Genomic DNA, 21,221 nt, shown 5'->3' with positions numbered 1-21,221 from the left:
CGGATATCTGCCTTGTTATCAAGTTGATGTTTGGTTTGCCAATGGAGTGCCAGTGGCAAATTGGTATCGATTTTACTGAGACTGGAGAGATGCTCTCTTAAACGTATTCTTAGCTGTCAAATGGTACTGACAATGTATAACTTAGCATACACCACAAACTTTGTTTTGCAATTGACGAAGTCATTAATGGTAATCTTGATTCCAGATTTATCTTTAAAAGCCTGACAATTGTGATGAGCAAATTGACATTGGTTACAATTGGTGCACTTGAAAAACCCTTTGGGTTTGGAAAGCCATGCAGTGGAAGCACTGGTTTTAGCGGGATCAAAAAAGGAGGGGCTTAGTCTGTTCCGCAAAGTGCTTGCTTTAGTATAAGTAAATTTGGGCTTGGCAGAGATGTACGTTTAAAGATCTATATCTAATAGTAATAGATGCCAGTGCTTGTTCGCCATTTTGTACAAGGTAGAGGTATCTCTAGAGTATTGCGTAGTGATTGCAATTGGTTGAGGTTTTGTATCAGTAGACACTTTCGGAATCAACATAACTGTCTGCTTAATGTCAGAGTATTGTTGTGAAGCAGTAAGTATTGTTTTGCGTGCATAGCCCCTTTGTTCGAAACGTTCTATCAGCTTGATGCGTTCATCAGCATAATCTATGTCTCTGGAACAATTTTTCCTAGCTCTATAGAATTCACCCTTAGGTATGTTAAGTAAAGTTGACTTCTGATGGAAACTTTTGGCATGCAGCACTGTATTTACTGCAGTCGGTTTTCTGAATGTCTTAGTCTGTAAAGTGTTATTTAATACAAAAATGTCAAGGTCAAGAAAGGTGATATTGGTTGGGTGACAATGTCCAGAGAGACTGATGCCAAAGGTGTTGTTGTTAGCATATGAGACAAATTGATCAAAAGTAGTGGGAGTACCATGCCAAATTATCAGAATGTCATCTATGTACCGTTTCCAAGAAATAAGATGATTGTAAAATTCTGGATTGTTGAGTATATGGGTCTCTTCATAATGTGACATGAAGAGGTTAGCTAACGATGGGGCAAATTTAGCACCCATAGCTACGCCTTTTGATTGCAGATAGTATGTGTTGTTAAAGAGACAAGCATTGTTGTTCAAGGCAAATTTCAAAAAAGAAATGATCATTTGTATATGTTGGTAATGCGAGGCGTAAGAGTTCCGAAATGTGAAATCAATAGAGATTGATAGAGATAGCACACAGGTTTTACAATATTTACAAAAGATAACTTGGCAATCTAACTATTGTTTGGCAACTCCAGATGTTACAGCGTTATATTCTAATATTAATCATGATCTAGCAATACAGGCTATTGATTTCACATTTCGGAATTCTTCCGCCTCGCATTACCAACATATACAAATGATCATTTCTTTTTTGAAATTTGCCTTGAACAACAATGTTTGTCTCTTTAACAACACATACAATCTGCAATCAAAAGGCGTAGCTATGGGTGCTAAATTTGCCCCGACGTTAGCTAACCTCTTCATGTCACATTATGAAGAGACCCATATACTCAACAATCCAGAATTTTGTGATCAACTTCTTTGTTGGAAGTGGTGCATAGATAACATTCTGATAATTTGGCACGGTACTCCCACTACTTTTGATCAATTTGTCTCATATGCTAACAGCAACACCTTTGGCATCACTCTCTCTGGACATTGTCACCCAACCAATATCACCTTTCTTGACCTTGATATTTTTGTAGTAAATAACACTTTACAGACTAAGACATTCAGAAAACCGACTGCAGTAAATGCAGTGCTGCATGCCAACAGTTGCCATCAGAAGTCAACTTTACTTAACATACCTAAGAGTGAATCCTATAGAGCTAGGGAAAATTGTTCCAGAGACATAGATTATGCTGATGAACGCATCAAGCTGATAGAATGTTTTGAACAAAGAGGCTATGCACGCAAAACAATACTTACTGCTTCACAACAATACTCGGACATTAAGCAGACAGATTTGTTGATTCCTAAAGTGTCTACTGATACAAAACCTCAACCAATTGCAATAATTACGCAATACTCTAGAGATACCTCTACCTTTTACGAAATGGCAAACAAGCACTGGCATCTGTTACTATTAGATCCAGATCTTTAAACGTACATCTCTGCCAAGCCCAAATGTACTTATACTAAAGCAAGCACTTTGCGGAACAGACTAAGCCCCTCCTTTTTTGATCCTGCTAAAACCAGTGCTTCCAGTGCATGGCTTTCCAAACCCAAAGGGTTTTTCAAGTGCACCAATTGTAACCAATGTCAATTTGCTCATCACAATTGTCAGGCTTTTACAGATAAATCTGGACTCAAGATTACCATTAATGACTTCATCAATTGCAAAACAAAGTTTGTGGTGTATGCCATAATATGCGTCTGTAATATGTTATACATTGGCAGTACCATTTGACAGCTAAGAATACGTATAAGAGAGTATCTCTCCAGTGTAAGTAAAATCGATACCAATTTGCCACTGGCACTCCATTGGCAAACCAAACATCAACTTGATAACAAGGCAGATATCCGTTTCATAGGCTTAGCTCGAGCCAGAAGTGGGAAACGCAGTGGAAATCTTTGCTTAAAATTAAGACAATTGGAGTCCAAATTGATTTGTCTATTTCAATGTACCACTTTTGGCCTCAACTCAGACCACGAAATGCATGTCTTTCTGTAATGAAGTTTACGAATTGATGTGGTTCATTTTTCTTTGCTGACACTAATATTTTGTATGACTAGCGCTTATATGTTCTTTTGCTTAGCATTGTATATTAATTTGATTTGTCAAATAACCTTTTCTGGATTTTTGATCATCCTGGCAAGTGACTGCAATATTCAAGCTCATCTGATCACAACCTATTCTGTGACCAAAATTAAATTGGCACTTAACAATACTGACAAGTGACTGTAGTATTCAAGCTCATTCGATCACATTTTATTAGTATTCAAGCTCACTTGATCATCATCTATTCTACGACCAAAATTCAATTGGCACCTAATAATACTGACTTTTCCATTTTTATTATTTCCTTTTGAATCCAAGCAGGTGCATCTACAACAATTTGCCTGTAGAATCAAGGGCACTACAATGGTATTTTTGACCAATAAGTGTTGCTACTATCTCTTATAATCTTTATGGCAGTATTTCTTGCACATTCTTTCCTTTGTTCCCCATGTACAGGATATTTTCATGACCTAAGAACCGTAACCATTTACTAATATGCATCCCTTTCCTTTTCGATCCGCTAACATTACGATCCGCCATCATTTTATTGATTTGTTGCACTGATGACGTTTGTTTCTTGTTTATCTGCCTACGTGGTACACGCGCGACCGGTTATTCGCGTGATGTCAAGCGCACAACGTGCGTATGACGTCACGGCCCCAGCACGCGCACAACGCAGTCACCACGATAGGCCCATTTTGCACTTATACTTTTACTGAGGCAGACGCATTTCACTCGCTTGCCTTGATTGGGGATTTGGCCCCTTTATACTTCGATTTACAGGTACTTTGTGAACGTGTTACTTGCTCCCTGCCACTATATTTAAATCATTTAATATGATTCGCAAATATACACCCTTTTAGATTTATTTGCGTTTTTTTTTAATGATTTCAGCTTTTTTCAATGTTGGCTAAAGTAGAATCTGTTTTACTTAATTTTGGTTTGACAGCTGTCCATGTATTATCCGTCTAGCATTTATGCTTGCAAACCTCTTTCTGCTACTCAACTTTGAGGGTAAGCCCCATTTTTTCTTGTTTGGTTTCTTACATACCCACAGAACAACTGTTATATTCTCATGGCACCTGACCATTTGTCTAACTAATTTTTAGGTGATATCACAGTCTTATATTAGACTGTCTCCCTTTCTTCACATATTCATGTTGTTACAATCCATCCTTACGGTATGCTACTTTGACTTCATCTTTCTTTGCCCGGTTTTTGTTTCACACCAGCGGTGTCCCTAAACTATTTTTGCCAGCACGGGTGATTGAACTACATCTTTTTCTAACTTGTGCTTCGACTTTGGTAATTAATTCTTTGCTACATTTCATTTCAATCATTGGTCAATTCTACACATTTTTGTGGCCTTAGGTACTGGTTTCTCAGTAAGTTTCTTTAAGATTTCATGTCTTCAAATGAGCTAAGCTAATTTATGTACATTTATTTTGACATATGCCTGTTCATATTTAACACGAATTGACTCTTTCATCTGCACTACTGAACCATGGTACGGTGTCACTTCTTTTAATTTCATTTTCTGTCAACCTACTGGGTTAATGCATTGTGTATTTCCTTGTTATTTATATTATGTGACATCATTTTAATTTGTTTGCTAATCGTACAGCCTTGAGAACGACCGTGAGGGTCGAAACACGTGTCGGCTGTTCATTTATGCAGATTATCAAGATAAAGGCTTTCATTGCTACTATTATTTCAGTTCAAGATTTATTTCTGTATTTATACTGATCACTGTACTTCAAGAATTTCCTTGGTTCAGCGCACTGATTTCACCTTCAATCCCCATATTTTACCTAGATATATCCTGGTTCCTTCTAGGGGGACCAGTGGAAGTGTGCAGTTGCTGCAGACCCAATTTGCATTATTTGTATCTCAGTAATCTTTAATAACGGTATCAATTAGCGCACGTTCAACATACAACCCCTAGTCTTCCTTTTATAAAATATCCCAGGACCCACTTTCTGCAGTAACTGACCATACTGAGGATTTCTCTCATCTGCTTGCTTGTCTGGGGTTTGGGGACTTACTGGATTGCCATAATCCGATGTTGGGATAAATGTGTTTCCCCAGCTGAAATCTCATGGTCCAGATATCACACATGTGGCAGACACAACTGTAACTGTAACCTGTCTTTTGATGCCTTGTGACCCTTTCAGCAAGCGTTGTAAACAGAAAGAGAAAGCCTTCCTCACATGCCTCCAGGGAGGGGGAGGCTAGGAGAAGATATCTACATACTGCATCAACACTGACCCTCTTTGGAACTGAACTGAGTCAAGATCTCTCTTTAAAATGTGGGAGAATAGGATAGGGCTCTCAATGTATCTCATTGGAGGATGAGTTTGCAATGTATACTGAATGGATTTATAGGTCAATGCAAACAGATTCTGGCTGCCAGGATGTTTAGGTATGGAGACAAATTCTGAATACATATCTACAACTGTGAAATACTTGCCTGTATAGGGAATGCATAATATAATGGTTGTTTGGTTAGGTACAACAGGAAAGTCTCTCATCTGCTTGCTTGTCTGGGGTTTGGGGACTTACTGGATTGCCATAATCCGATGTTGGGATAAATGTGTTTCCCCAGCTGAAATCTCATGGTCCAGATATCACACATGTGGCAGACACAACTGTAACTGTAACCTGTCTTTTGATGCCTTGTGACCCTTTCAGCAAGCGTTGTAAACAGAAAGAGAAAGCCTTCCTCACATGCCTCCAGGGAGGGGGAGGCTAGGAGAAGATATCTACATACTGCATCAACACTGACCCTCTTTGGAACTGAACTGAGTCAAGATCTCTCTTTAAAATGTGGGAGAATAGGATAGGGCTCTCAATGTATCTCATTGGAGGATGAGTTTGCAATGTATACTGAATGGATTTATAGGTCAATGCAAACAGATTCTGGCTGCCAGGATGTTTAGGTATGGAGACAAATTCTGAATACATATCTACAACTGTGAAATACTTGCCTGTATAGGGAATGCATAATATAATGGTTGTTTGGTTAGGTACAACAGGAAAGTCCAGTAGCATGTCTGCATTAACTGCGCGTAAGTCTTGAGTAAAATGATAAACCTCTTTACATGGCTTCTTTTTGGACACATTCAGAGTATTGCAGCAACTACGAGTTGGTATGATAAAACCTTGTTCGAGAAGGGATTCTATTACAGGACACAAGCTTTCTTCAGCCTGTTGGGAAATAGGATAATGTGGTACACATGGCAGGGTTTTGTAATTTTGACTGGCTCGCCATTGACCATATAACCAGCGTCATTTGCATGGGTTGACCATAATTTGACTGAGGGAGTGTCGGGCCAGTCTCCTGGGCTTGAATGGGTAATTTCCAGTAATACTGCCAATATCTCATGATCTCTGTGGGCTGGGATGTCAAGGTACACACCATCAGGGGAACAGTAAATGGAGCAAATTAACTTATGCAATAAATCTAATCCAAAACTATTTACGGGAGAACAGGGACTCAGCAAGAATGCATGTTGGTCAAAGATTTGACCTATTGTGACCATAAGCGGGGTAGAAACAAGATGTGGTATTAGTGTACCCCCTATACCTACAGCATTAACAATGTCATTAGAATGTATGGAAACTCAGAAGCTTCTAGTGTGGAGCATGATGCTCCTGTGTCAACCAAACATGAAATGTTTTGACCAGCAGTAACACAATCAATGTACCGGGCAGTAGAATCAATCGGTTTCAGTGGTGCAACAAGTTCAGACACCCCTTGGCAATCCTAACCATTGCTCTGGAGTGGTGTCGGTGGAGGCTGGGACTTATTTATTCCACTTGGCACAGTTGGCTGTCCACCTCAACCGTCATACTGAGGCCGATGTGGATATTCGGCTTTGCAGTGTCCAATCTCTTTGCAGTAATTACACTGATCACTGTACATGTTTGTGTAATACCGCTCAGCAGTTTGCCCTGATTTATGTGATTGGCATGCTCCTCTCACTCTTATCCGTCCTCGCCTTTGCCCTCCAGGTGTGGGGCGGAACACTCCGCTTCCCTGGGAAGGTTGTAAACTCTGTGTCTGTAATGCCATAAGTTTGGCTTCAGTAGTTTCTTTCTGTCTTTAAACCTTTCATGAAAGTGCTGTGCAGCCAATAAAATATCTCCCAAAACCCTTTTCTTCCCACCCTATTAGCGCTGCCTTAATTCCCTCTTATATCGTAGGTTACAAATCCATAACAAACTGAGCCACCACAGCTTTGGGTGCTATAATTGCTGTGTCAATGATCCCAGAGTTTTGTTCAAAATATAATTTAAGATATTCTGCAGGATCTTCACCCTTGGCTTGCTTGCACACATTTATTGTGGACCAATCAGTCTTTCAGGCACCAAATTGAAGGATAGTTTGCACCAGTCTATCAATAAATATTTTCTGGTCCCTTTGGGTGACCGGTTCTTCAGCTGGTCAGTTGAAGCGCACTTTCAACAGGGTAAACCTAGGGTGATAACAGTCTATTATGACCTGAAGCTCTTTTTGGAATTTAACAGGATGTTCTTGTATCTTTGGGAATCTCTGAATAATATTAAACAAATCAGTAGCGCTCCAGGTACAGTAACTAATGTAACGCCTCCTGAAGGGAGCTATCTGAGCGGGAAGGCACCATTACGGTATTGTCTGTCAAATGCGGGAACTCTTTGAAGGTGGCTGAGGAAGGCAAAAGACGTTAGGAGATATGGGCTCATATTTCCGGGGTGAATGGGCCAACTATTGGGTTTTCTGGGGTGGACTGATGATAGGTTGACAGTTGGGTAGAGCCTGGGCTAGCTGGTTGATTGTCAGGTGCCACATTTAAAATCACAGGTTTGTAAGTGTCCATAATGTCTTCAGCAGTTTCCTTTGGTAGGGGCTCCCCCTGGATTCTGGGATAACAATGTTTGTACCTGGCTTTGTGGTGCGGTACCTGCAGGTTGGAGCACTCGGTTTTCAGGGATTTATCTTTCTCCTGGAGCCTTCCTTGGGTGCCTTTCAGTGCCCAGGTCTTGGACTCAGTCGTTCTCTTAGTAGCTACGTTGTACCAGTATAGATAGCTGTCAGATTGCAGCTTGTTTAAGAGACTAGGGTAGGTGAGAGTCAATGACAAGATACGTCATAAGTAGAAACAAAGCCTGTTACCGCTCCCGTACTAGTATAGACGATATTGTGAAATATAAAGCAGGGTTGAATCTGAGTTGCACATTTAGAGTTTCAGGTATCAAAGGAAGGGTTTAGACAGGACAACAATGGGGCTCTCATCCAAAATACTTTCTTCACACTGATACAGAACACATCCATCCTAGTCCCTGATCCATACTATGCTACTCTGACCGGCACAGCAGTCTCATGTCCTCTTAAATCAGTTGGGAGTAGGATGCACTGATTTTTACTTTTTATTCTAAGCTGCGGTGGCCAACCACTCTTGCATTTTCTTATTCAGATAAACAGTTCTGTAGGCACGGTAACTTCCCTCCTGTTTCCTTGGATATTCACAACAGTTTTCAAATTTCACATTTCATAATTCTTTAATCAGAGACACATATTTAACCCAAACCATTTCAAACAAAACTTATTAAAAGACATGACAATACACTGATGCAATTACCTATGCTCACCAATCCACAATTTCCGGTCCGCACTTCTTCCACATCTGCTCTGGTTACCTTCCCCAAGTCTCCAGGTGCTCTGGCCAGCTCTCCTCTCTGACAAAATAGTCTCTCCTGGGCCTATGGGGTTCACTGGGAGGTGTGCCCGATGACCATTGGACATGGCCGCAGGACAGTGGGGTATCTGACGTCACAGGCACCAAACTTGTCGTAGAAAAACTATCACTAACTATTCCGGTGGATTGGTGAACAATTTATTAGTAGAAAGCAAGAGAAAGGACAACAACAAACTAACCAAAGTACGAGATTTCGATGCAAGTGAGAACTCCCCTCCCTCTGAGCACTGTTCTCTTATACACAAAGGAGCACATGCATTTCAATGAAAGGGACTTTCCAGGCAAGGCAGAGACTCATATTGAAACAATGTTACAAGCAGGGAACGAAGCTCCAGCATACAAGTCTTTGATACCAGCTGCGCTCTCACACATGGAGACAATGTTATCAGGAAGGACAGCATAAAGTGATACATTTAGTGGAGCTGAGTATACTCCTCAAGGTTCAGACATGGTCTGAGGCAGGCAAGCACGCTTACAGTATGATGACTTCCAAATGCTAAAGCCGCTTTTTCCAATAAAGCGAGAGCCTAAAACACGCTTGCATATGCCAAAAGGGAAACACGTCAGAAGTTAGAGATGTGAAGGCGAGCATGGCTACACATAGGTGAATAGCCTTCATCACATAGACATGCACAACAAATGCCTAAAACCTCACCTCGCACGGGCAAGAAATAGTGTTTAAACATGGCAGTTTGCATTACCTACTCAATACTATAATGCAGCAGTGTGCTAGGGGAGTAAATCAAATTCCAATGTTCAATTCCAGACTTTTCCCCCACAGTTTTCTTACCCCTTGTGGTGGTATAACTATATAGAGAGACTTGAGAGATAGGGACTGACTAAGGAGAGGTCCTGTACAACATTATTGTAGTGGCGGAGCTCTTCTAGAATCAAGAGTTTGGTGGCCACCCCCCCTTTCACCATGTCTTTGAGCCATTATAGTACACGATTAGCCCATGGATCTTCAGAAGGGCTGTGATAAAACTTTAAGACTTCTGCTAAGAGCGGCTATCACCTCTTCTTCAATGTAATCTGGGATGTTCACCAGCTGATTACGAGAAAGACAGTCTGCAATGCAATTAATTTGGCCTGGGCAGTAAGACAAATCATAGTGGTACACTTGAAAGTGGGAGGAAATACATGCCTATCTAGGAGAGGGAGAGGTGGATCCCCGTGGGTAATACCTGCACCAGAGGGAAATGATCAGTTCAGTTCAGAAAGGGTCTCCCCGAATGAGCTGTCTGAAGTGTATTCATCACATATAGGCCAACACTTCTCTCTCAATGATAAAGTAGTTAAATTCAACTGGCTTGAGACCACTTTGCGCATAGGCTATGCACTCTCTTTCTCCTTCTCATTATGAAAGAACCTCCCCAAAATTGTTATTGCTGGCCTTGACAGAAAAAATGGATGGCCTGTTCATGGAGAATGTGTGCAGATGGGATGCATTTGCAATTTCTCGACTGGCCTTTTCAAAGGCAATTTCCATCCGTGCTCCTTCATGTATATCTTGTTCCCGGCTTGAGAAGGTGGCACAATGGTTCTACCAAACTCTCAAACCCTTTAAAGAAGTTGGCATGGAATTGGCATAATCCGAGGAAGGATATGAGTTCTTCTTTGCTAATTTGAGCGGTTGCAGAATTAATTGCTTTGGCAAGATCTGACATGAAACGGGCTCCTTCTGCGAAGATGGCACGTAACAAATATTCTACCTCCTCACAAAGGAACGTGTGTTTTGTCTTCCTTTAGGCTGAGTCCCTTGTCTTGGAGGATGCAGAACAACTGTGCCAGGTTAGCACAGTGCTGATGTCTGTCTGGGCAGAATAAGAGATGGCCATGCTAGAAGTAGATTACATGTTGACATTGGAGAATAGGTGTTCCATATACTGTTGCAACATTGATGCTGATGGTGATAATTCAAACGGCTTCCTGGAGAATTGGTATGCCCTACATGGAATTATAAATCAGTGAGAGCTTTAGAATGAGGTGCCAATTCAATAAGGTAGTATGCTGAATGCAGGTCTACTTTTGTGAAAACCTTAGCACCTTGCACTTTGCTAATCATAGTTTCAATGCTTGTGAGAGATGTCATTCCAACAATATCATGTTGTTCAGATGTTAAAGTTTGACGCAAAGCCCTAAGCCGTTGTTTACTTTTAGGTATAAAACAACGTAAGCCAGCTATTCTGAAGATTCGATGCCTTCAATTATGCTTCCTCCCTTCATTTTATTTGGATATTCTTTGAACTGACCATGTAATCATGAAGGCAATTTCCACATGGGGTGTTTGATGGGAATGGCGTCCAGCTTGAGTTAGATACCGTTGCGGAATCCTGTGGTTTTTCTAATGTGACAAGAAAACACTTTTGGAAATACCTGTAAGATCTCATACATGTGTCACTCTCAAGTTGGTCACTTCTGAGTTGGTCACAAAGTAATACCGGTTCTCCGACACCTGGTTGGAGTTCAATATTCAGTTTGGCTTAGTGCAATGGGGATAGGATGGAGCAGAGCAGGAACTCTTGGGGTTGTATGTTATGTTATGGTATGCTACTTTGCATTTATATAGCGGCTTATGTACCGTTGGTATGATCTCAAGGCTCTGGTAGGTTGAGCGCCCTCAGGAACAGCAGTTCAAGTCAGTAGAGAGAGAGAGTCAAAAGGTGTGCAGCAGGTGTGGCACTCGTATGATAGCTGCTTCATAGCGGTAGGTGTGGTGGTTGGGAGATCAGGAGTATATGTTCGATCTGACATAGAGATACCAGACTGATTCCGGCTGTTTTAGGCCTGAGGAGAACGCCTAGGCTGGCGGGTGTGCAGCCAGCTGTGTTTAGTTAAGATGATGGGGAGTGTGTGGTAGGTGTCAGTATGAGAACGGCTATACCGAATGTGTCATAGTATCGCCGTGTTCTAGTTGAGTGGTGGTGTATAGAAGAGAGTAAGCGTGGCGATGTGATATGGTGGTTTTCAGTAGGTGCTTGAGATCGAGCGTCTTCATGCTCCATGCACTCCAACCCGTTCCATGCGCTCCAACCGTTCCATGCGCTCCAACCATTCCATGCAATCCAACACTCATGTCAATCGATCGCTCTAATTCTGTGCCAAAATCACCTGCGCCAAGACACAATTTATTTTGCTTGGTACCCTCATTTGCTTTTTTTTACGCTATACAAATAGTTCAAATCAAACAAACCTTCCGAAAGTAATGGGTACTCATAGTTTATTAATAAAGCATGGACTAAAAGCAAGTTCCCTGAACACACTTTCAGCTTTGGCCAGGTCTTCCGTGGGGAATGTCTAACTGGTATACCCTATTGAAGCAGATTTTAACGTTTGCATCAAGCAGAACATTTACGAGTTTAAAAAACCCAATTTATACATTTCACATATGTGCCAGTGCTGTTTGGATAAACAATGACATCAATAAAAGTTACATCAATAACCAGAGGGAAAAAAAACAACAACCTGAGATAGGTACTGAAGATCCTTGCCTCCGAGTGCGCAATGGTTCAATTTCTGGCACCTGTAGAGTTTCAGTTTGTACATGGCAACAATGCACCAGTTCAGCATGTGCTCCTGCCACAGGTGGAACTGAAAGGTGCAGGAATCGGAGAGTCGAAGCACAGTGGCTTGTGCTTGGGGATTTATCATGAAGTGAAACTGGTTAAGGAAGCACACATCTCTTGTCTCTCCACACTGTAAGGCACACATTCTGAACCAGTGAGTCTCCTGTTTTTCATAGTGGGTCACAGATTTGGAGTGTGTTTCTTTCCTGGCTTTGTCCAAAGTGACAAAGACACTACAGTACTGCAGAGTAGCCTTTCATTAAGCATTAATTCCCATTGCCATGAGCAATACAGGCAGTTACGTTTCCGGAAGCCCAATTTATTAGCCCAATTAAGCAAGCGTGCATAAGGAGGTTTCAAGGCAGATAACTACGTGTATTGCTTGTGACAGTAGGTAAAGCTGTTAACACCATGGTATATCGATGGGTGCTAGGCAATGACGCCAATTTGTTAAATGAAAAAAGAAAAAAAAGCATTCCATATGAGGCGATCAGCAATTAAGACTCTCAAGTCAAGCAATGGAAGTACTTTCTGCCTTGTAGTGAGAGCAAGGCAGGCCAGGCATGTGGAAAGGAGGAGACCAAGCATAGAAGTGGGTTAGAGGAGTCACCCAGAGGCAGTGGGAGAAGAGCAGGTGATCAGGTGACCGTGAGGTAGGTGATGGGAGGTAGGAGTTGATCTGCAGGCATTTGGAGACTTCCTGAGAGTGATCAGGCTCTATGGCCACACTGGATAATAATTCCCAAAAGGGCTCTTGATTGGCTCTCAGGATTCCAAAGTTAATTCCAGCGTGCTAATGGGATTTAATGGCCATTCACCTTGTTATGCTTCCACTTGGCTTCACCTAAGGCCTGTAATTTAGGTGTGGGCGATTAACACCTAATTCTGCCCCCTCCCCTCTTGGGAGTAACATGTCGTTATAGTTTCAGCAGACATAATACGCCCTTTGCCACTCTGTTGTCTTCAAATAAGCCCCCAACATCCAATGCCCTAATAAATTGCTCATATTTATAATAAAATATGAATAGTATCTCAAACAATTGCAGGCCATAATGCTGCTACAAGCAGTGCGTCATTTTGTCATGTGCGTAGATGGAGATTGTGTATAGTGTGACATTTTCTGAATTTGGTCTCAGGACTTAATTGTGCAATGCTGGTAACATCATGCTGTGGTACAATGCATTACATTTTTACGCACATTAGAGCGCTATATTGAGCAATATTTTTAAATAAAATAAAACTGTCCCTTGCCGTTTCGCACCTACTGCTGACAAACCCTGCAGCTTGCAAAGTTACCCGAAACTCATTGAATGTGATAGATTATATGAACTCAGTTTTTATAAATTGCGATTCACTTGGGTGATTTAATTTAAGCCTGATAATATTTTAATCAATAAATAGAAACGCAAATACAATTCAGTTTGCATTGATACACCCACCATAAATGGCACTGCAGAGAGGTAACTCTCCACAGTGGCGATGCATTTCTCTGCTGGCTACTGAGTGACATCTGTTAGACTACGAGAGTGACGCTTCAGTGGTCTATGCTGTCAGCCTGAACAGGCATGCGAAGTGCACAATGTTGTTGGGAGTTATCCATTGCCAATTTCATGTAGGTACGGCCATTTTGTCAATTTTTCCATAGCATGGATCAGGTTTGCAGAGGGTTGAGGAAGGACTCATGGAGGAAGCATAGTCAACATGGGGGGCAGGGGAGGGGCATCTTCCACAACACCTCTTATGTTTCCACATAATGGCATTGTCTCCTTCCTTCATCTCACTGCCAAAGCAAAACAATGCTGCCATCCTGCCACCCACCACCACCTCTCTTCTCTGTGTCCACTTCTTGTCTCAACAAAAATAATGCTAGGCATCCTTCTCAGTCTGTTCCGCTGCCCTTTGGAACTCTTATAATGACCAACACATGTTTTGAAGATCACTTCCAATTTAGAAAGGCGCTGAAAACCCTTCTCTTTCCCCATTCATCAGTTTCATATTTCAGGAACGCGCAGGTCATGTGATTTCATGGGGCTGTGAGGCTGCATGGAACTTTACCAATCACATTACATGACATAACATCCTGACAGCCCTCCCACTGCCCTTGTGTTTGCCCTACCCATTCTTTCCAAACGAAAACCACACCTCATGCCATGCTGTTTACACCATCTCCCACAACTTTCTCACACCCTCACTCCTGGTATGGCTCCACACATGGCAAAAGCCGCAAGCCAGCAAGATGTGCATAGCCACATCTCTGGGGCTGTCAAATGACTAATCATGTCTGTAAAGCAGAGGATCTCCTCTGCTTCCCTAAGGTCGAAGAAGACCGGAAAGAACGTACCTGCTGTGCTGTCGCGGTAATGAATTAGGATTTTCATATTCAACTGCTGTGACGTCATAGTAGGTGGATACACCATTTTGAAATGGTGTTTTTCATTTCACACCCAAACGTGGTGTCACTCACTCACATATCGCCCTGTTTCCCCCCACAATGACAGTCTCCCAAAGAAAGTACGTTGCTGGAGTGACGTTTCTTTTGTGTGTATTGTTACTAATGCTAGAAATATGCGCCTAAGAAACTCGGCCGGTACACCAGGGAGAGAAAGCAACCTTTCTTGCATCGATCATTTTACATGTATTGGCTATTCCTGTTTGAGTTTTCAGTGCCTGGTGCGGATATGAGACATAGGCAAATAGCATTGTTCCTTGCTCAGGTCTGAGGTGAAATCAGGGTTGGCTTGTGTGTGTAGTCACACACCGACACAGCTTGTTGACAAATGGCTTTCAGTGCTTCCTCCAGAAAGCCTCGCTTCTTGTTTTTTGGAACACAAGCCCATGGTATGCAAAAAAAAGTGTTTACTTACACAAATCGTCCATCATAAGGTGTAGAAGGCCATGATTCACTGCTGGCCTATAACCTTTTCAATTCATATATTGTGCAACCATTTTGAGTTATTGCTTGAATACTCTAATTGCCACTTGTGATGGGCGCCAAGAGCCACAGCATTCGTTTTGTTTTTTGTCAGCTATATTTCTGCAGCGTTAAAACATGGCCAGATGGATTTCTGTATTATTGTTATTTAAGACCAGCTGGGCAATATTTATTTTCTTTCAAAAAATAAATAACCAGGTGCAATGAATTTCCAGTTATGCTCAATCGGATCAGTAGATAAATGCGGTCCCTGAGGGATGCAGCAATCTGCACTCCTTGCATGGGGTGGGTGGAGAAAGTGAATGAGGCCGCGAAGAGGTGAGAGTATTAGGCATTAATAAATCCTTTCCACAGATGGTGCACGGGTTCTACGGGCTGCTTTGTCAGAGAATTTCAACTCTGACCTTCAGGAACCAGCTTTTATGGAGCCTGCCAAACCATCCTCTTGGAGAGAGGCACTGTGGGTTCAGCTCCAGTTCAGAAGGAAATGAGTGGATACCTCCAGGTTTAGTCAACTTGGCTCCTTTGCAGACATCCAATCAGAACACTGTCCCCCTTCTCTTTGCACAGAGCTATCAGCATGACAAACAGTCAGAGACACACATCTATCCTGATGGACACAGGTCACAAGGCAGTGCCATTTTTTATTTCCTTTGAATGCACATAACCCTTTGTATAGTTCCTTTTCTTTAGACTTTAGGAGGGCATAGATGAACCCTATTGGAAGTAATACAAGAGAAAGAGGAAGTCTTAACTAAACATTTGCATATTATTGGAACTGACGCTTTATGGAAAAATAGGCTTAATTTCCAAAATATAAAATAACCTAGATATTTATCTCATGTTTAGTTTCCAGATTTTAAATTGGAACCAGGCAGCCCACACAAATCTTATTCTTCTTAAAATGTTTTAGTGCTTAAATGATAGAAACACATAAAAGTGGGGCACCAAACAATATATATGTGCTAGTAGCTGGACGTCTCTTGTGTCAGGTGTCAAGAGAACCTTAGAAGGAGGTCATTTCCCAAACAACCCAATTGGTAAACAAAACAAATAAAGAATACTAGGTTTCAAACAGCACTCAACCTCAGTAGTAAAAAATCTGGTGATACGTCGCTGGTTAATGAATGTTTAGACACAATAGATAATTTTGAGCAGTCAATTCCTCAAAAGTGTTCTTTGTTGCTTGAGCCAACACATGTTTCAATCCATAACTCTTCCTCAGGGCTCCAAACAAATATGCCAATCATTTTAATGTATGTGATTACAATAGATCTAGCGTTGTTGGTCAACATGTGAGAAATGGTGAAAAGAATCATACAAAAGCAATGCCATGAATGAAAATTATAAACATCAAAGAACCAATGATGTAGAGTGAAATGTATAAAATCATAAATGATCCAATACCACCATTAAATAAAAAGAATCAGGAAAGGCAGACACACAATGACCATGAAGTAAACACAGAATAGATACAACAGGAAAAATAAAGAAATATGTTAGTAAATATCCACATGCAAGGTTCTCAATTGAAGATACTTACATTACATTATGTACATTATGTATCTTAATAATATTCACAGTTCTTTATTCACTTGCTTAACATTAAACAGTGACCCCAAAGTGAGGAAAGACAAACCACTCGTGCTGTGTCTGAGCTAATCAATGAACAAAACCACCTTCTCACTAAGTGTCAATGTTCTTTCACATTAGACTAATCTAATTCCCAATACTGCGCACACTATTAAAAGATCTAACGTGATAACCTGGATTGTTAAAAACAGGACGCTCCAACCATATTCTTACTCTCACCAGCTCATTGGAAAGTAAATCTTAATTGAATCAGACCTGTTGTGACTAGCATCTCAGTTTGAACTCCTTGTGGACCATTTGCAGCTTGCAGGTCACGCAAGACCGGACCTCAGGGTGGGAGTCATTTTCAGTTCTTCTCTGCGTAATTTCAGATGGATTCCTTGCCCCCGGGTGATCTAAACCTGATTGACTACAATGGAGGAGATTGTGAAGAAAAGAATGGAGTTGGCTGGTGACCTTCCCAGAATTTTGGTAAGAAAGAAGAGGTTGGAGATTCAGAACCTTGTACGCCCTTTGTTATCTCTTATCCCATTCTTAAGCAATTGGGCGACTATGTGAGTTTTAAGCTCTCTTATTTCTTATTTATTTATATTAATTTATATCCAGGTGGAAACATGCTGTTTTGATTAAAAATGAACATCCAAAAGATAAAAAATCAGATTTGATAACAGTGAGCTTCCTACAATGGGCGGAGTTTGAGGGACATTCTTAACAGGTTGAGCATTTTTAGGGGCAGGCAGGCAGTACGGGCAGCTGTGCCCGGGGTGTGAAAATGATGTGTGAAGTGCTAGAGTGGGGGCAGATGAAGTCTGGGACAGAGGCAGGTTAGAGGCGAGGGAAACATATTAGCCAGCAAGCAGGGTAATACGCAGGCGAGGAGGTAGGTATTTAGTTTGTTTTTGAACAAAACCCTGTGCACTGTTTCTCAGATGTGCGTGGGAGAGAATTCAATGCAAGTGGAGCCAGAAGAGAGAAGGAACAGAAGCAAGAGAAAGCACAGGGAGGGCGAGGAGTTACAAGGGTATTCGAGGAGGCAAGCAGAGATTACAAGAAGGCTTGTAAAGTTGGAGAGAGGATAGATACAGTGGTGCCTTACCGTGGATAGATGGATGAACCAGGAGAAGACATTTAAATCGGGCCCTGTTTTGATTCATCAGCCATCCAGCATCGTGACGGTATGAGGAAGTAGGTGTGAACTGAGGGAGTTCAAAAGGAGTCCTGGTAGCTAGGTTATTGATCTTGTCGAGAGGACAGAAAGCATTGTTTTGGAGACCAAAGAGGATGCTGGAACAGTAGTCCAGTTTTGAGAAGACTAGGGTGGTTAAGAGATGCTTGGCGGTGTTGAAAGGAAGGATGTGTCTGATTCTCCTAATATTTAGTACGTTGAGGCAAGCTGCTGTTCCCGTTTTGAAGATGAAAGCAGAGAAGGTGTGAGAAGGGTCATATATGACGCTGAGGTTTCTAGCTGAAGAAGAATAGGGGAGAGTGCCAGGTGGGAACTGGATAGGCAGAGAAAGAGATAAGAGAGAGCTTTTGGCAGCGAAGAATAGCACCTCTGTTTTGGTAGAGTCTAACAACAGAGAGTGCAAAGCCATGCAATATTTAATGGCAGAGAGACAGTTTGAAATGTTGATAGAAAGATCAGAAGAGAATTCGGGAAAAGATAAGAAGATTTGGGTGTCATCTGTGAAGAGTTTGTATGAGAACCCAGAGTGGGAGATAGGAGATTAGTGCCCCAAGAGCAGAGGTGTAGAGTGCAAAGAGGAGTGGACCCAAGACACAGCCTTGTGGAACACCAACAGTCAGAGGAGTGAGTTGAGAGGTGTTGCTGCTCCAGGAGACAGAGAATTGGTGATGTGCCAGGTACGATTCAATCCAGGAAAGGGCTCAATCATGAATTCCAAGAAGAACAAGAGTATTAAGGAGATCAGAGTGATCAACAGTGTCAAAGGCAGCAGACAGATTAAGGAGAATTAGGATAGAGGATAAGCTGGAATGCTTAGCAAGGCAATGAAGTTGGACACATTCATGAGGACAGTTTCTGTGGAGTGACTAGAGCGAAAACCTACTTGTGGTGGGTCTCAAAGGTTATGGATGTTTAAGAAATTGGTAAGATGGTTGAACACAACCCTTTCAAGAACATTAAAGTAGTGTGAAAGGAGAGACACAGGGCGAAAATTAGCAGGTAGGTTTGTGTCAGCCCCTTGTGTTTTTAGGAGAGGGATGACCGTAGCTGTTTTGATAAATGAGGGCAAGCAAGCAGAGTCGAAAGACAGGCTGAAGAGTTCAGCTAGGTGATATGCCACTAAAGTGGCAATAGGCTTGACTAGCTGAGGAGCAAGAGGGTCTGATGGGATACAGGAGGGGTTAGCCTTCTTCAGTAGAGATAGCACATTTTTGTCAGTATTAGTCTGACTAAAGTGGTAGATTAGGCAGAGGATGATAGTCGAATAGGCAGTGTGTAGAATGTAGGAGGAGAGAGTGTGTGAGAGGTCAGGCAAGAGTCTCTAACTTTGGAAATCTTTACAGAGAAGTATTCAGCTAGGTCATTAGCTGTGAGAGTGGAGTTGACATTCTTAGACTTAGGAGGAGTGAGGCGTACGTTTAGGGTGCCATGTAGCCTGCGAGGATGGTTCAAATGACAGTCAATGAGTGTTAGGTTGAATACCCTTGTCACTCTATCAAGAGTGGACTTGAGAGAGATCAGGTCAGAGTGGTAGAATTAAAGGGCCTCATGCGAATGGGTATGCCACCATTTGTGCATCAGCCAACACATGTGTTGTGTGCTTAGAGAGCATATGAATGGGGTGACCCATGACTGAGGATACTGAGACTTAGGGGTGAAAGTAAGCAAAGAGAAGTGTGAGGAGAATGAGTCATAAAATAGGGATTGGAAGCTGGAGAAGACAGTGTTGGTAGAAGAGGCATTGGGTGTGAGAGAACGAGGGTAAGGGCAGAAGATTTACATTTCCTTTTAGTAATAGAGGAAGCAAGGTGTTGACGAAAGGGAAGAGGGTGGAAAGGAGATAGTGGTGGAAATAATTGAGTGATCAGATATGGATGGTGTGATGTACTATGCCCAGGGAGGTAATTCTATCTGCCAGGACTTCCTCATTCCTTACCCCATGCACAATACCCTGCAGGAGGGTAGGGTTGTGTAGCTTCAAATGTCTGTTCAGGTTTGCTGCCACCACTAAAAGGTCCAGCTTCCCCAGCTAACAGATTGCCCACAATGAAGGTAATAGCTACTCACATGCATCATTACGTAGGTGTGTGAACGTGCCCCACGTCAGATGCTGCCAGTGGCACACTGTCCACAATCTCTTATTAAGGCTGCGAATACTGGAGGGGTTTTTGGCTGGCCACAGTTGCCAGCCAATGCCTCCAATTTGGCAAGCTTAATGTGTCAGGTGTTTTGGCACATCGTTCCTGATATCTCTGCAATGCTACACCCTGGCCGTTGGACATGCTAGAACCCTCTCCCTCCTCCTCACTAACTTCGGGAAAGGCAGTGGTGGCTGCCTGGTCACTATCAGCTGCCATAAAGTCAGACGACCCATGCATCTGGTATACCTTCTTGTGCCACTGGCACATGTGGTTCCTCATAGTAGTTGATGCTTCCCTTTTGCCCCCTCTTCAACCTCTTACCACAGCCATCCACCATGCAAAAGATTGCAGACTCCTCCCCGCTGATGTCCTTGTCTGCTGGCATGGCACAATTGTCCCACCCGAGGGGGAATAGGTGGGCTTTTTAGGGGCTGGGGGATTGTTGTTACCCCTTAATGGGAGACCTCCTGTGCTGGTCCCCTCCACCATGATAAGAGCAAGGAGAGGATACTCTTCCACCACTTCCTCCTCTCCATGTTCCTTTTCCTCCTCCTACTCCTCATTTGTGCCAACCACCCACAAAAACACTTCCACAGGACCGCCCCTTAAGTCTCCTCCTGATTAATCATTCCCTCATCAGCAGCACTCTCACCATGCTGTGGGGAGATGATTTCCACCTCTATTCCCCTGATTCAGAGAGGAGCCATTTCAAACTCTGCATCCTGTATGCTTGCTGTGGTCGTTCCCGACTCCTACATGAGGAACGTACACATCTGCTTCTAAACTGGCCCTGATTCTGTGGGGGCAACCACAAGAGCCCCCGCATCCATTGACTCTGTGGGGTATCCACATGAGGTACTACCTCCTCTACCTCTGCGCTACTTGTCCCTGATGCAGTCTCCTCTGTTTGCAGTGCCTACTCTGCCACTTCTGATGCTGCTCACTCTGAACACAGCAATGGACCTGTGCTCCCTTGTAAATAGAATCTGTGTTTCTCTAAAAGCAGTCATGATAAGGAGGCTCCACCATGACTTTTCGTGTAGAAGATATATTGGTACCTAAAGCTGGTTCATTGTACATATAAGACACATGTGCTCCTATCTCCCTTCAAATTTTGTATCAAGATTATGTATACAAAGATTACCAAATTGACAAATAAACTGATAAGGATTGATTGTTCAAGATGTAATGCCATAAACAGCCAACGCGTGTTTCAACCTGTTCAATGTCTGCCTCTGGGCTGGTTTAACAAAATAAATTCCATTTATAAACACACCATGTATGTTGTAAATGTAAAATAAACGTAAAGTAAAC

This window comes from Ambystoma mexicanum, chromosome 4q (genome assembly GCF_040938575.1).
Source record: "Ambystoma mexicanum isolate Mex_15411 chromosome 4q, UKY_AmexF1_1, whole genome shotgun sequence".
In the NCBI taxonomy this organism is placed as follows: domain Eukaryota; kingdom Metazoa; phylum Chordata; class Amphibia; order Caudata; family Ambystomatidae; genus Ambystoma; species Ambystoma mexicanum.
This window is presented reverse-complemented; position numbering follows the sequence as displayed.